Consider the following 14,782-nt stretch of genomic DNA (forward strand, 5'->3'; position numbering starts at 1 on the left):
TCTAGTCCCATATAAGTACTCTCTGACCCCAAGTGAGTTACCCTAGTCCTATATAAGTACTCCGTGACCCAAAGTGTGTGACCTTAGTCCCATATAAGTACTCCCTGACCCCAAGTGAGATACCCTAGTCCCATATAAGTACACCCTGTCCCCAAGTGAGTTACCCTAGTCCCATATATGTACTCCCTGACCACAAGTGAGGTACCCTAGTCCCATATAAGTACTACCTGACCCCAAATGAGTTACACTAGCCCTTTTAAAAGTACTCCCTGACCCTTAGTGAGTTACCCTAGTCCCATATAAGTACTCCGTGACCCAAAGTGTGTGACCCTTGTCCCATATAAGTACTCCCTGACCCCAAGTGAGATACCCTAGTCCCATATAAGTACTCCCCGTCCCCAAGTGAGTTACCCTAGTCCCATATATGTACTCCCTGACCCCAAGTGAGGTACCCTAGTCCCATATAAGTACTACCTGACCCCAAATGAGTTACACTAGCCCTTTTAAAAGTAATCCCTGACCCCAAGTGTGTTACCCTAGTCCCATGTAAGTACTCCGTGACCCAAAGTGTGTGACCCTATTCCCATATAAGTACTCCCTGACCCCTAGTGAGTTACCCTAGTCCCATATAAGTACTCCCTGACCCAAAGTGAATTACCCTAGTCCCATATAAGTACTCCCTGACCCCTAGTGAGTTACCCTAGTCCCATATAAGTACTCCGTGACCCAAAGTGTGTGACCCTTGTCCCATATAAGTACTCCCTGACCCCAAGTGAGATACCCTAGTCCCATATAAGTACTCCCTGACCCCAAGTGAGATACCCTAGTCCCATATAAGTACTCCCTGTCCCCAAGTGAGTTACCATAGTCCCATATATGTACTCCCTGACCCCAAGTGAGTTACCCTAGTCCCTTTATAAGTACACCCTGACCCCAAGTGTGTTACCCTAGTCCCATGTAAGTACTCCGTGACCCAAAGTGTGTGACCCTATTCCCATATAAGTACTCCCTGACCCCTAGTGAGTTACCCTAGTCCCATATAAGTACTCCCTGACCCAAAGTGAATTACCCTAGTCCCATATAAGTACTCCCTGACCCCTAGTGAGTTACCCTAGTCCCATATAAGTACTCCGTGACCCAAAGTGTGTGACCCTTGTCCCATATAAGTACTCCCTGACCCCAAGTGAGATACCCTAGTCCCATATAAGTACTCCCTGTCCCCAAGTGAGTTACCCTAGTCCCATATATGTACTCCCTGACCCCAAGTGAGGTACCCTAGCCCCAAATAAGTACTACCTGACCCCAAATGAGTTAAACTAGCCCTTTTAAAAGTACTCCCTGACCCCAAGTGAGTTACCCTAGTCCCATATAAATACTCCGTGACCCAAAGTGTGTGACCCTAGTCCCATATAAGTACTCCCTAACCCCTAGTGAGTTACCCTAGTCCCATATAAGTACTCCATGACCCAAAGTGTGTGACCCTTGTCCCATATAAGTACTCCCTGACGCCAAGTGAGATACCCTAGTCCCATATAAGTACTCCCTGACCCCAAGTGAGATACCCTAGTCCCATATAAGTACTCCCTGACCCCAAGTGAGTTACCCTATTCTCATATAAGTACTCCCTGTCCCCAAGTGAGTTACCCTAGTCCCATGTAAGTATTCCCTGACCCCAAGTGAGTTGCCCTACTCCCAAATAAGTACTCCCTGACCCCAAGTGTGTTACCTGAGTCCCATGTAAGTACTCCGTGACCCAAAGTGTGTGACCCTAGTCCCATATAAGTACTCCCTGACCCCAAGTGAGTTACTCTAGTCCCATATAAGTACTCTCTGACCCCAAGTGAGTTACCCTAGTCCCATATAAGTACTCCGTGACCCAAAGTGTGTGACCTTAGTCCCATATACGTACTCCCTGACCCCAAGTGAGATACCCTAGTCCCATATAAGTACTCCCTGTCCCCAAGTGAGTTACCCTAGTCCCATATAAGTACTCCCTGACCCCTAGTGAGTTACCCTAGTCCCATATAAGTACTCCCTGACCCCAAGTGAGATACCCTAGTCCCATATAAGTACTCCCTGTCCCCAAGTGAGTTACCATAGTCCCATATATGTACTCCCTGACCCCAAGTGAGTTACCCTAGTCCCTTTATAAGTACACCCTGACCCCAAGTGTGTTACCCTAGTCCCATGTAAGTACTCCGTGACCCAAAGTGTGTGACCCTAGTCCCATATAAGTACTCCCTGACCCCAAGTGAGTTACTCTATTCCCATATAAGTACTCTCTGACCCCAAGTGAGTTACCCTAGTCCCATAGAAGTACTCCGTGACCCAAAGTGTGTGACCTTAGTCCCGTATACGTACTCCCTGTCCCCAAGTGAGTTACCCTAGTCCCATGTAAGTATACCCTGACCCCAAGTGTGTTACCCAAGCCTTTTTATAAGTACTCCCTGTCCCCAAGTGAGTTACCCTAGTCCCATATAAATACTCCCTAATCCCAAGTGAGTTACCCTAGCCCCTTTATAAGTACTCCCTGACCCCAAGTGAGTTACCCTAGCCCCTTTATAAGTACTCCATGTACCCAAGTGAGTTACCCTAGTCCCATATAAGTACTCACTGACCCCAAGTGAGTTACCCTAGTCCCATATAATTACTCCCTGACCCCAAGTGAGTTACTCTAGTCCCATATAAGTACTCTCTGACCCCAAGTGAGTTACCCTAGTCCTATATAAGTACTCCGTGACCCAAAGTGTGTGACCTTAGTCCCATATAAGTACTCCCTGACCCCAAGTGAGATACCCTAGTCCCATATAAGTACACCCTGTCCCCAAGTGAGTTACCCTAGTCCCATATATGTACTCCCTGACCACAAGTGAGGTACCCTAGTCCCATATAAGTACTACCTGACCCCAAATGAGTTACACTAGCCCTTTTAAAAGTACTCCCTGACCCTTAGTGAGTTACCCTAGTCCCATATAAGTACTCCGTGACCCAAAGTGTGTGACCCTTGTCCCATATAAGTACTCCCTGACCCCAAGTGAGATACCCTAGTCCCATATAAGTACTCCCCGTCCCCAAGTGAGTTACCCTAGTCCCATATATGTACTCCCTGACCCCAAGTGAGGTACCCTAGTCCCATATAAGTACTACCTGACCCCAAATGAGTTACACTAGCCCTTTTAAAAGTAATCCCTGACCCCAAGTGAGTTACCCTAGTCCCATATAAATACTCCGTGACCCAAAGTGTGTGACCCTAGTCCTATATAAGTACTCCCTGACCCCAAGTGAGATACCCTAGTCCCATATAAGTACTCCCTGGCCCCAAGTAAGTTGCCCTACTCCCAAATAAGTACTCCCTGACCCCAAGTGTGTTACCTGAGTCCCATGTAAGTACTCCGTGACCCAAAGTGTGTGACCCTAGTCCCATATAAGTACTCCCTGATCCCAAGTGAGTTACTCTAGTCCTATATAAGTACTCTCTGACCCCAAGTGAGTTACCCTAGTCCCATATAAGTACTCCGTGACCCAAAGTGTGTGACCTTATTCCCATATACGTACTCCCTGACCCCAAGTGAGATACCCTAGTCCCATATAAGTACTCTCTGTCCCCAAGTGAGTTACCCTAGTCCCATATAAGTACTCCCTGACCCCTAGTGAGTTACCCTAGTCCCATATAAGTACTCCGTGACCCAAAGTGTGTGACCCTAGTCACTTATAAGTACTCCCTGACCCCAAGTGAGATACCCTAGTCCCATATAAGTACTCCCTGTCCCCAAGTGAGTTACCATAGTCCCATATATGTACTCCCTGACCCCAAGTGAGTTACCCTAGTCCCTTTATAAGTACACCCTGACCCCAAGTGTGTTACCCTAGTCCCATGTAAGTACTCCCTGACCCCAAGTGTGTTACCTGAGTCCCATGTAAGTACTCCGTGACCCAAAGTGTGTGACCCTAGTCCCATATAAGTACTCCCTGACCCCAAGTGAGTTACTCTAGTCCTATATAAGTACTCTCTGACCCCAAGTGAGTTACCCTAGTCCCATATAAGTACTCCGTGACCCAAAGTGTGTGACCTTATTCCCATATACGTACTCCCTGACCCCAAGTGAGATACCCTAGTCCCATATAAGTACTCCCTGACCCAAAGTGAATTACCCTAGTCCCAATATAAGTACTCCCTGACCCCTAGTGAGTTACCCTAGTCCCATATAAGTACTCCGTGACCCAAAGTGTGTGACCCTTGTCCCATATAAGTACTCCCTGACCCCAAGTGAGATACCCTAGTCCCATATAAGTACTCCCTGTCCCCAAGTGAGTTACCCTAGTCCCATATATGTACTCCCTGACCCCAAGTGAGGTACCCTAGTCCCATATAAGTACTACCTGACCCCAAATGTGTTACACTACCCCTTTTAAAAGTACTCCCTGACCCCAAGTGAGTTACCCTAGTCCCATATAAATACTCCGTGACCCAAAGTGTGTGACCCTAGTCCCATATAAGTACTCCCTGACCCCAAGTGAGATACCCTAGTCCCATATAAGTACTCCCTGACCCCAAGTGAGATACCCTAGTCCCATATAAGTACTCCCTGACCCCAAGTGAGTTACCCTAGTCCCATATAAGTACTCCCTGTCCCCAAGTGAGTTACCCTAGTCCCATGTAAGTATCCCCTGACCCCAAGTGAGTTGCCCTACTCCCAAATAAGTACTCCCTGACCCCAAGTGTGTTACCTGAGTCCCATGTAAGTACTCCGTGACCCAAAGTGTGTGACCCTAGTCCCATATAAGTACTCCCTGACCCCAAGTGAGTTACCCTAGTCCCATATAAGTACTCCCTGACCCCTAGTGAGTTACCCTAGTCCATATAAGTACTCCGTGACCCAAAGTGTGTGACCCTAGTCACATATAAGTACTCCCTGACCCCAAGTGAGATACCCTAGTCCCATATAAGTACTCCCTGTCCCCAAGTGAGTTACCATAGTCCCATATATGTACTCCCTGACCCCAAGTGAGTTACCCTAGTCCCTTTATAAGTACACCCTGACCCCAAGTGTGTTACCCTAGTCCCATGTAAGTACTCCGTGACCCAAAGTGTGTGACCCTAGTCCCATATAAGTACTCCCTGACCCCAAGTGAGTTACTCTAGTCCCATATAAGTACTCTCTGACCCCAAGTGAGTTACCCTAGTCCCATATAAGTACTCCGTGACCCAAAGTGTGTGACCTTAGTCCCATATACGTACTCCCTGTCCCCAAGTGAGTTACCCTAGTCCCATGTAAGTATTCCCTGACCCCAAGTGTGTTACCCAAGCCTTTTTATAAGTACTCCCTCTCCCCAAGTGAGTTACCCTAGTCCCATATAAATACTCCCTAATCCCAAGTGAGTTACCCTAGCCCCTTTATAAGTACTCCCTGACCCCAAGTGAGTTACCCTAGCCCCTTTATAAGTACTCCATGTACCCAAGTGAGTTACCGTAGTCCCATATAAGTACTCACTGACCCCAAGTGAGTTACCCTAGTCCCATATAAGTACTCCCTGACCCCAAGTGAGTTACTCTAGTCCCATATAAGTACTCTCTGACCCCAAGTGAGTTACCCTAGTCCTATATAAGTACTCCGTGACCCAAAGTGTGAGACCTTAGTCCCAATAAGTACTCCCTGACCCCAAGTGAGATACCCTAGTCCCATATAAGTACTCCCTGTCCCCAAGTGAGTTACCCTAGTCCCATATATGTACTCCCTGACCCCAAGTGAGGTACCCTAGTCCCATATAAGTACTACCTGACCCCAAGTGAGTTACACTAGCCCTTTTAAAAGTACTCCCTGACCCCTAGTGAGTTACCCTAGTCCCATATAAGTACTCCGTGACCCAAAGTGTGTGACCCTTGTCCCATATAAGTACTCCCTGACCCCAAGTGAGATACCCTAGTCCCATATATGTACTCCCTGACCCCAAGTGAGGTACCCTAGTCCCATATAAGTACTACCTGACCCCAAATGAATTACAATAGCCCTTTTAAAAGTACTCCCTGACCCCAAGTGAGTTACCCTAGTCCCATGTAAGTATACCCTGACGCCAAGTGAGTTACCCTAGCCCCGTTATAAGTACTCCCTGTCCCCAAGTGAGTTACCCTAGTCCCATATAAGTACTCCCTAATCCCAAGTGAGTTACCCTAGTCCCATATAAGTACTCCCTGACCCCAAGTGAGTTACCCTAGTCCCATATAATTACTCCGTGACCCAAAGTGTTTGACCCTAGTCCCATATAAGTACTCCCTTACCCCAAGTGAGATACCCTAGTCCCATATAAGTACTCCCTGTCCCCAAGTGAGTTACCCTAGTCCCATATATGTACTCCCTGACCCCAAATGATTTACCCTAGTTCCTTTATAAGTACACCCTGACCCCAAGTGTGTTGCCCTAATCCCATGTAAGTACTCCGTGAGCCAAAGTGTGTGATCCTAGTCCCGTATAAGTACTCCCTGACCCCTAGTGAGTTACCCTAGTCCCATATATGTACTCCCTGACCCCTAGTGAGTTACCCTAGTCCCATATAAGTACTCCCTGACCCAAAGTGAATTACCCTAGTCCCATATAAGTACTCCCTGACCCCAAGTGAGGTACCCTAGTCCCATATAAGTACTACCTGACCCCAAATGAGTTATACTAGCCCTTTTAAAAGTACTCCTTGACCCCAAGTGAGTTACCCTAGTCCCATATAAGTACTCCGTGACCCTAAGTGTGTGACCCTAGTCCCATATAAGTACTCCCTGACCCCAAGTGATTTACCCTAGCCTCTTTATAAGTACTCCCTGACCCCAAGTGAGATACCCTAGTCCCATATAAGTACTCCCTGTCCCCAAGTGAGTTACCCTAGTCCCATGTAAGTATACCCTGACGCCAAGTGAGTTATCCTAGCCCCGTTATAAGTACTCCCTGTCCCCAAGTGAGTTACCCTAGTCCCATATAAGTACTCCCTAATCCCAAGTGAGTTACCCTAGTCCCATATAAGTACTCCCTGACCCCAAGTGAGTTACCCTAGTCCCATATAAGTACTCCGTGACCCAAAGTGTTTGACCCTAGTCCCATATAAGTACTCCCTTACCCCAAGTGAGATACCCTAGTCCCATATAAGTACTCCCTGTCCCCAAGTGAGTTACCCTAGTCCCATATATGTACTCCCTGACCCCAAATGAGTTACCCTAGTTCCTTTATAAGTACACCCTGACACCAAGTGTGTTGCCCTAATCCCATGTAAGTACTCCGTGAGCCAAAGTGTGTGATCCTAGTCCCGTATAAGTACTCCCTGACCCCTAGTGAGTTACCCTAGTCCCATATATGTACTCCCTGACCCCTAGTGAGTTACCCTAGTCCCATATAAGTACTACCTGACCCAAATGAGTTATACTAGCCCTTTTAAAAGTACTCCTTGACCCCAAGTGAGTTACCCTAGTCCCATATAAGTACTCCGTGACCCTAAGTGTGTGACCCTAGTCCCATATAAGTACTCCCTGACCCCAAGTGATTTACCCTAGCCTCTTTATAAGTACTCCCTGACCCCAAGTGAGATACCCTAGTCCCATATAAGTACTCCCTGTCCCCAAGTGAGTTACCCTAGTCCCATATATGTACTCCCTGACCCCAAGTGAGGTACCCCAGTCCCATATAAGTACTACCTGACCCCAAATGAGTTACACTAGCCCTTTTAAAAGTACTCCCTGACCCCTAGTGAGTTACCCTAGTCCCATATAAGTACTCCGTGACCCAAAGTGTGTGACCCTTGTCCCATATAAGTACTCCCTGACCCCAAGTGAGATACCCTAGTCCCATATATGTACTCCCTGACCCCAAGTGAGGTACCCTAGTCCCATATAAGTACTACCTGACCCCAAATGAATTACACTAGCCCTTTTAAAAGTACTCCCTGACCCCTAGTGAGTTACCCTAGTCCCATATAAGTACTCCGTGACCCAAAGTGTGTGACCCTTGTCCCATATAAGTACTCCCTGACCCCAAGTGAGATACCCTAGTCCCATATATGTACTCCCTGACCCCAAGTGAGGTACCCTAGTCCCATATATGTACTCCCTGACCCCAAATGAGTTACCCTAGTTCCTTTATAAGTACACCCTGACCCCAAGTGTGTTGCCCTAATCCCATGTAAGTACTCCGTGAGCCAATGTGTGTGATCCTAGTCCCGTATAAGTACTCCCTGACCCCTAGTGAGTTACTCTAGTCCCATATATGTACTCCCTGACCCCTAGTGAGTTACCCTAGTCCCATATAAGTACTCCCTGACCCAAAGTGAATTACCCTAGTCCCATATAAGTACTCCCTGACCCCAAGTGAGGTACCCTAGTCCCATATAAGTACTACCTGACCCCAAATGAGTTATACTAGCCCTTTTAAAAGTACTCCTTGACCCAAAGTGAGTTACCCTAGTCCCATATAAGTACTCCGTGACCCTAAGTGTGTGACCCTAGTCCCATATAAGTACTCCCTGACCCCAAGTGATTTACCCTAGCCTCTTTATAAGTACTCCATGTACCCAAGTGAGTTACCCTAGTCCCATATAAGTACTCCCTGACCCCAAGTGAGTTACCCTAGTCCCTTTATAAGTACACTCTGACCCCAAGTGTGTTACCCTAGTCCCATGTAAGTACTCCGTGACCCAAAGTGTGTGACCATAGTCCCATATAAGTACTCCCTGACCCCTAGTGAGTTTCCCTAGTCCCATATAAGTACTCCCTGACCCAAAGTGAATTACCCTAGTCCCATATAAATACTCCCTGACCCCTAGTGAGTTACCCTAGTCCCATATAAGTATTCCGTGACCCAAAGTGTGTGAACCTAGTCCCATATAAGTACTCCCTGACCCCAAGTGAGTTACCCTAGTCCCATATAAGTACTCCCTGTCCCCAAGTGAGTTACCCTAGTCCCATATATGTACTCCCTGACCCCAAGTGAGGTACCCTAGTCCCATATAAGTACTACCTGACCCCAAATGAGTTATACTAGCCCTTTTAAAAGTACTCCTTGACCCCAAGTGAGTTACCCTAGTCCCATATAAGTACTCCGTGACCCAAAGTGTGTGACCCTAGTCCCATATAAGTACTCCCTGACCCCAAGTGATTTACCCTAGCCTCTTTATAAGTACTCCATGTACCCAAGTGAGTTACCCTAGTCCCATATAAGTACTCCCTGACCCCAAGTGAGTTACCCTAGTCCCATATTAGTACTCCCTGAACCCAAGTGACTTACTCTAGTCCCATATAAGTACTCCCTGTCCCCAAGTGAGTTACCCTAGTCCCATATAAGTACTCCCTGACCCCTAGTGAGACACCCTAGTTCCATATAAGTACTCCCTGTCCCCAAGTGAGTTACCCTAGTCCCATATAAGTACTCCCTGTCCCCAAGTGAGTTACCCTAGTCCCATATATGTACTCCCTGACCCCAAGTGAGGTACCCTAGTCCCATATAAGTACTACCTGACCCCAAATGAGTTATACTAGCCCTTTTAAAAGTACTCCTTGACCCCAAGTGAGTTACCCTAGTCCCATATAAGTACTCCGTGACCCAAAGTGTGTGACCCTAGTCCCATATAAGTACTCCCTGACCCCAAGTGATTTACCCTAGCCTCTTTATAAGTACTCCATGTACCCAAGTGAGTTACCCTAGTCCCATATAAGTACTCCCTGACCCCAAGTGAGTTACCCTAGTCCCATATTAGTACTCCCTGAACCCAAGTGACTTACTCTAGTCCCATATAAGTACTCCCTGTCCCCAAGTGAGTTACCCTAGTCCCATATAAGTACTCCCTGACCCCAAGTGAGTTACCCTAGTCCCATATTAGTACTCCCTGAACCCAAGTGACTTACTCTAGTCCCATATAAGTACTCCCTGTCCCCAAGTGAGTTACCCTAGTCCCATATAAGTACTCCCTGACCCCTAGTGAGTTACCCTAGTCCATATAAGTACTCCGTGACCCAAAGTGTGTGACCCTAGTCCCATATAAGTACTCCCTGACCCCAAGTGAGTTACTCTAGTCCCATATAAGTACTCTCTGACCCCAAGTGAGTTACCCTAGTCCCATATAAGTACTCCGTGACCCAAAGTGTGTGACCTTAGTCCCATGTAAGTATTCCCTGACCCCAAGTGTGTTACCCAAGCCTTTTTATAAGTACTCCCTGTCCCCAAGTGTGTTACCCAAGCCTTTTTATAAGTACTCCCTGTCCCCAAGTGAGTTACCCTAGTCCCATATAAATACTCCCTAGTCCCAAGTGAGTTACCCTAGACCCATATAAGTACTCCCTGACCCCAAGTGAGTTACCCTAGTCCCATATAAGTACTCCGTGACCCAAAGTGTTTGACCCTAGTCCCATATAAGTACTCCCTTACCCCAAGTGAGATACCCTAGTCCCATATAAGTACTCCCTGTCCCCAAGTGAGTTACCCTAGTCCCATATATGTACTCCCTGACCCCAAATGAGTTACCCTAGTTCCTTTATAAGTACACCCTGACCCCAAGTGTGTTGCCCTAATCCCATGTAAGTACTCCGTGACCCAAAGTGTGTGATCCTAGTCCCGTATAAGTACTCCCTGACCCCTAGTGAGTTACCCTATTCCCATATATGTACTCCCTGACCCCTAGTGAGTTACCCTAGTCCCATATAAGTACTCCCTGACCCAAAGTGAATTACCCTAGTCCCATATAAGTACTCCCTGACCCCAAGTGAGGTACCCTAGTCCCATATAAGTACTACCTGACCCCAAATAAGTTATACTAGCCCTTTTAAAAGTACTCCTTGACCCCAAGTGAGTTACCCTAGTCCCATATAAGTACTCCGTGACCCAAAGTGTGTGACCCTAGTCCCATATAAGTACTCCCTGACCCCAAGTGATTTACCCTAGCCTCTTTATAAGTACTCCATGTACCCAAGTGAGTTACCCTAGTCCCATATAAGTACTCCCTGACCCCAAGTGAGTTACCCTAGTCCCATATTAGTACTCCCTGACCCCAAGTGAGTTACTCTAGTCCCATATATGTACTCCCTGACCCCAAGTGAGGTACCCTAGTCCCATATAAGTACTACCTGACCCCAAATGAATTACACTAGCCCTTTTAAAAGTACTCCCTGACCCCAAGTGAGTTACCCTAGTCCCATATAAGTACTCCCTAATCCCAAGTGAGTTACCCTAGACCCATATAAGTACTCCCTGACCCCAAGTGAGTTACCCTAGTCCCATATAAGTACTCCGTGACCCAAAGTGTTTGACCCTAGTCCCATATAAGTACTCCCTTACCCCAAGTGAGATACCCTAGTCCCATATAAGTACTCCCTGTCCCCAAGTGAGTTACCCTAGTCCCATATATGTACTCCCTGACCCCAAATGAGTTACCCTAGTTCCTTTATAAGTACACCCTGACCCCAAGTGTGTTGCCCTAATCCCATGTAAGTACTCCGTGACCCAAAGTGTGTGATCCTAGTCCCGTATAAGTACTCCCTGACCCCTAGTGAGTTACCCTAGTCCCATATATGTACTCCCTGACCCCAAGTGAGTTACCCTAGTCCCTTTATAAGTACACTCTGACCCCAAGTGTGTTACCCTAGTCCCATGTAAGTATTCCGTGACCCAAAGTGTGTGACCATAGTCCCATATAAGTACTCCCTGACCCCTAGTGAGTTACCCTAGTCCCATATAAGTACTCCCTGACCCAAAGTGAATTACCCTAGTCCCATATAAGTACTCCCTGACCCCTAGTGAGTTACCCTAGTCCCATATAAGTACTCCGTGACCCAAAGTGTGTGAACCTAGTCCCATATAAGTACTCCCTGACCCCAAGTGAGACACCCTAGTTCCATATAAGTACTCCCTGTCCCCAAGTGAGTTACCCTAGTCCCATATAAGTACTCCCTGTCCCCAAGTGAGTTACCCTAGTCCCATATATGTACTCCCTGACCCCAAGTGAGGTACCCTAGTCCCATATAAGTACTACCTGACCCCAAATGAGTTATACTAGCCCTTTTAAAAGTACTCCTTGACCCCAAGTGAGTTACCCTAGTCCCATATAAGTACTCCGTGACCCAAAGTGTGTGACCCTAGTCCCATATAAGTACTCCCTGACCCCAAGTGATTTACCCTAGCCTCTTTATAAGTACTCCATGTACCCAAGTGAGTTACCCTAGTCCCATATAAGTACTCCCTGACCCCAAGTGAGTTACCCTAGTCCCATATTAGTACTCCCTGAACCCAAGTGACTTACTCTAGTCCCATATAAGTACTCCCTGTCCCCAAGTGAGTTACCCTAGTCCCATATAAGTACTCCCTGACCCCTAGTGAGTTACCCTAGTCCATATAAGTACTCCGTGACCCAAAGTGTGTGACCCTAGTCACATATAAGTACTCCCTGACCCCAAGTGAGATACCCTAGTCCCATATAAGTACTCCCTGTCCCCAAGTGAGTTACCATAGTCCCATATATGTACTCCCTGACCCCAAGTGAGTTACCCTAGTCCCTTTATAAGTACACCCTGACCCCAAGTGTGTTACCCTAGTCCCATGTAAGTACTCCGTGACCCAAAGTGTGTGACCCTAGTCCCATATAAGTACTCCCTGACCCCAAGTGAGTTACTCTAGTCCCATATAAGTACTCTCTGACCCCAAGTGAGTTACCCTAGTCCCATATAAGTACTCCGTGACCCAAAGTGTGTGACCTTAGTCCCATGTAAGTATTCCCTGACCCCAAGTGTGTTACCCAAGCCTTTTTATAAGTACTCCCTGTCCCCAAGTGTGTTACCCAAGCCTTTTTATAAGTACTCCCTGTCCCCAAGTGAGTTACCCTAGTCCCATATAAATACTCCCTAATCCCAAGTGAGTTACCCTAGCCCCTTTATAAGTACTCCCTGACCCCAAGTGAGTTACCCTAGCCCCTTTATAAGTACTCCATGTACCCAAGTGAGTTACCCTAGTCCCATATAAGTACTCACTGACCCCAAGTGAGTTACCCTAGTCCCATATAAGTACTCCCTGACCCCAAGTGAGTTACTCTTGTCCCATATAAGTACTCTCTGACCCCAAGCGAGTTACCCTAGTCCTATATAAGTACTCCGTGACCCAAAGTGTGTGACCTTAGTCCCAATAAGTACTCCCTGACCCCAAGTGAGATACACTAGTCCCATATAAGTACTCCCTGTCCCCAAGTGAGTTACCCTAGTCCCATATATGTACTCCCTGACCCCAAGTGAGGTACCCTAGTCCCATATAAATACTACCTGACCCCAAATGAGTTACACTAGCCCTTTTAAAAGTACTCCCTGACCCCTAGTGAGTTACCCTAGTCCCATATAAGTACTCCGTGACCCAAAGTGTGTGACCCTTGTCCCATATAAGTATTCCCTGACCCCAAGTGAGTTGCCCTACTCCCAAATAAGTACTCCCTGACCCCAAGAGAGTTACCCTAGTGCCATATAAGTACTCCCTGACCCCAAGTGAGGTACCCTAGTCCCATATAAGTACTCCCTGTCCCCAAGTGAGTTACCCTAGTCCCATATATGTACTCCCTGACCCCAAGTGAGGTACCGTAGTCCCATATAAGTACTACCTGACCCCAAATGAATTACACTAGCCCTTTTAAAAGTACTCCCTGACCCCAAGTGAGTTACCCTAGTCCCATGTAAGTATACCCTGACCCCAAGTGAGTTACCCTAGCCCCGTTATAAGTACTCCCTGTCCCCAAGTGAGTTACCCTAGTCCCATATAAGAACTCCCTAATCCCAAGTGAGTTACCCTAGTCCCATATAAGAACTCCCTGACCCCAAGTGAGTTACTCTAGTCCCATATAAGTACTCTCTGACCCCAAGTGAGTTACCCTAGTCCCATATAAGTACTCCGTGACCCAAAGTGTGTGACCTTAGTCCCATGTAAGTATTCCCTGACCCCAAGTGTGTTACCCAAGCCTTTTTATAAGTACTCCCTGTCCCCAAGTGTGTTACCCAAGCCTTTTTATAAGTACTCCCTGTCCCCAAGTGAGTTACCCTAGTCCCATATAAATACTCCCTAGTCCCAAGTGAGTTACCCTAGACCCATATAAGTACTCCCTGACCCCAAGTGAGTTACCCTAGTCCCATATAAGTACTCCGTGACCCAAAGTGTTTGACCCTAGTCCCATATAAGTACTCCCTTACCCCAAGTGAGATACCCTAGTCCCATATAAGTACTCCCTGTCCCCAAGTGAGTTACCCTAGTCCCATATATGTACTCCCTGACCCCAAATGAGTTACCCTAGTTCCTTTATAAGTACACCCTGACCCCAAGTGTGTTGCCCTAATCCCATGTAAGTACTCCGTGACCCAAAGTGTGTGATCCTAGTCCCGTATAAGTACTCCCTGACCCCTAGTGAGTTACCCTATTCCCATATATGTACTCCCTGACCCCTAGTGAGTTACCCTAGTCCCATATAAGTACTCCCTGACCCAAAGTGAATTACCCTAGTCCCATATAAGTACTCCCTGACCCCAAGTGAGGTACCCTAGTCCCATATAAGTACTACCTGACCCCAAATGAGTTATACTAGCCCTTTTAAAAGTACTCCTTGACCCCAAGTGAGTTACCCTAGTCCCATATAAGTACTCCGTGACCCAAAGTGTGTGACCCTAGTCCCATATAAGTACTCCCTGACCCCAAGTGATTTACCCTAGCCTCTTTATAAGTACTCCATGTACCCAAGTGAGTTACCCTAGTCCCATATAAGTACTCCCTGACCCCAAGTGAGTTACCCTAGTCCC

This window comes from Prorops nasuta, unplaced genomic scaffold (assembly GCF_024137725.1).
Source record: "Prorops nasuta isolate Cenicafe-Biocafe unplaced genomic scaffold, Cenicafe_Pnas_1.2 PNAS00016, whole genome shotgun sequence".
NCBI lineage: Eukaryota > Metazoa > Arthropoda > Insecta > Hymenoptera > Bethylidae > Prorops > Prorops nasuta.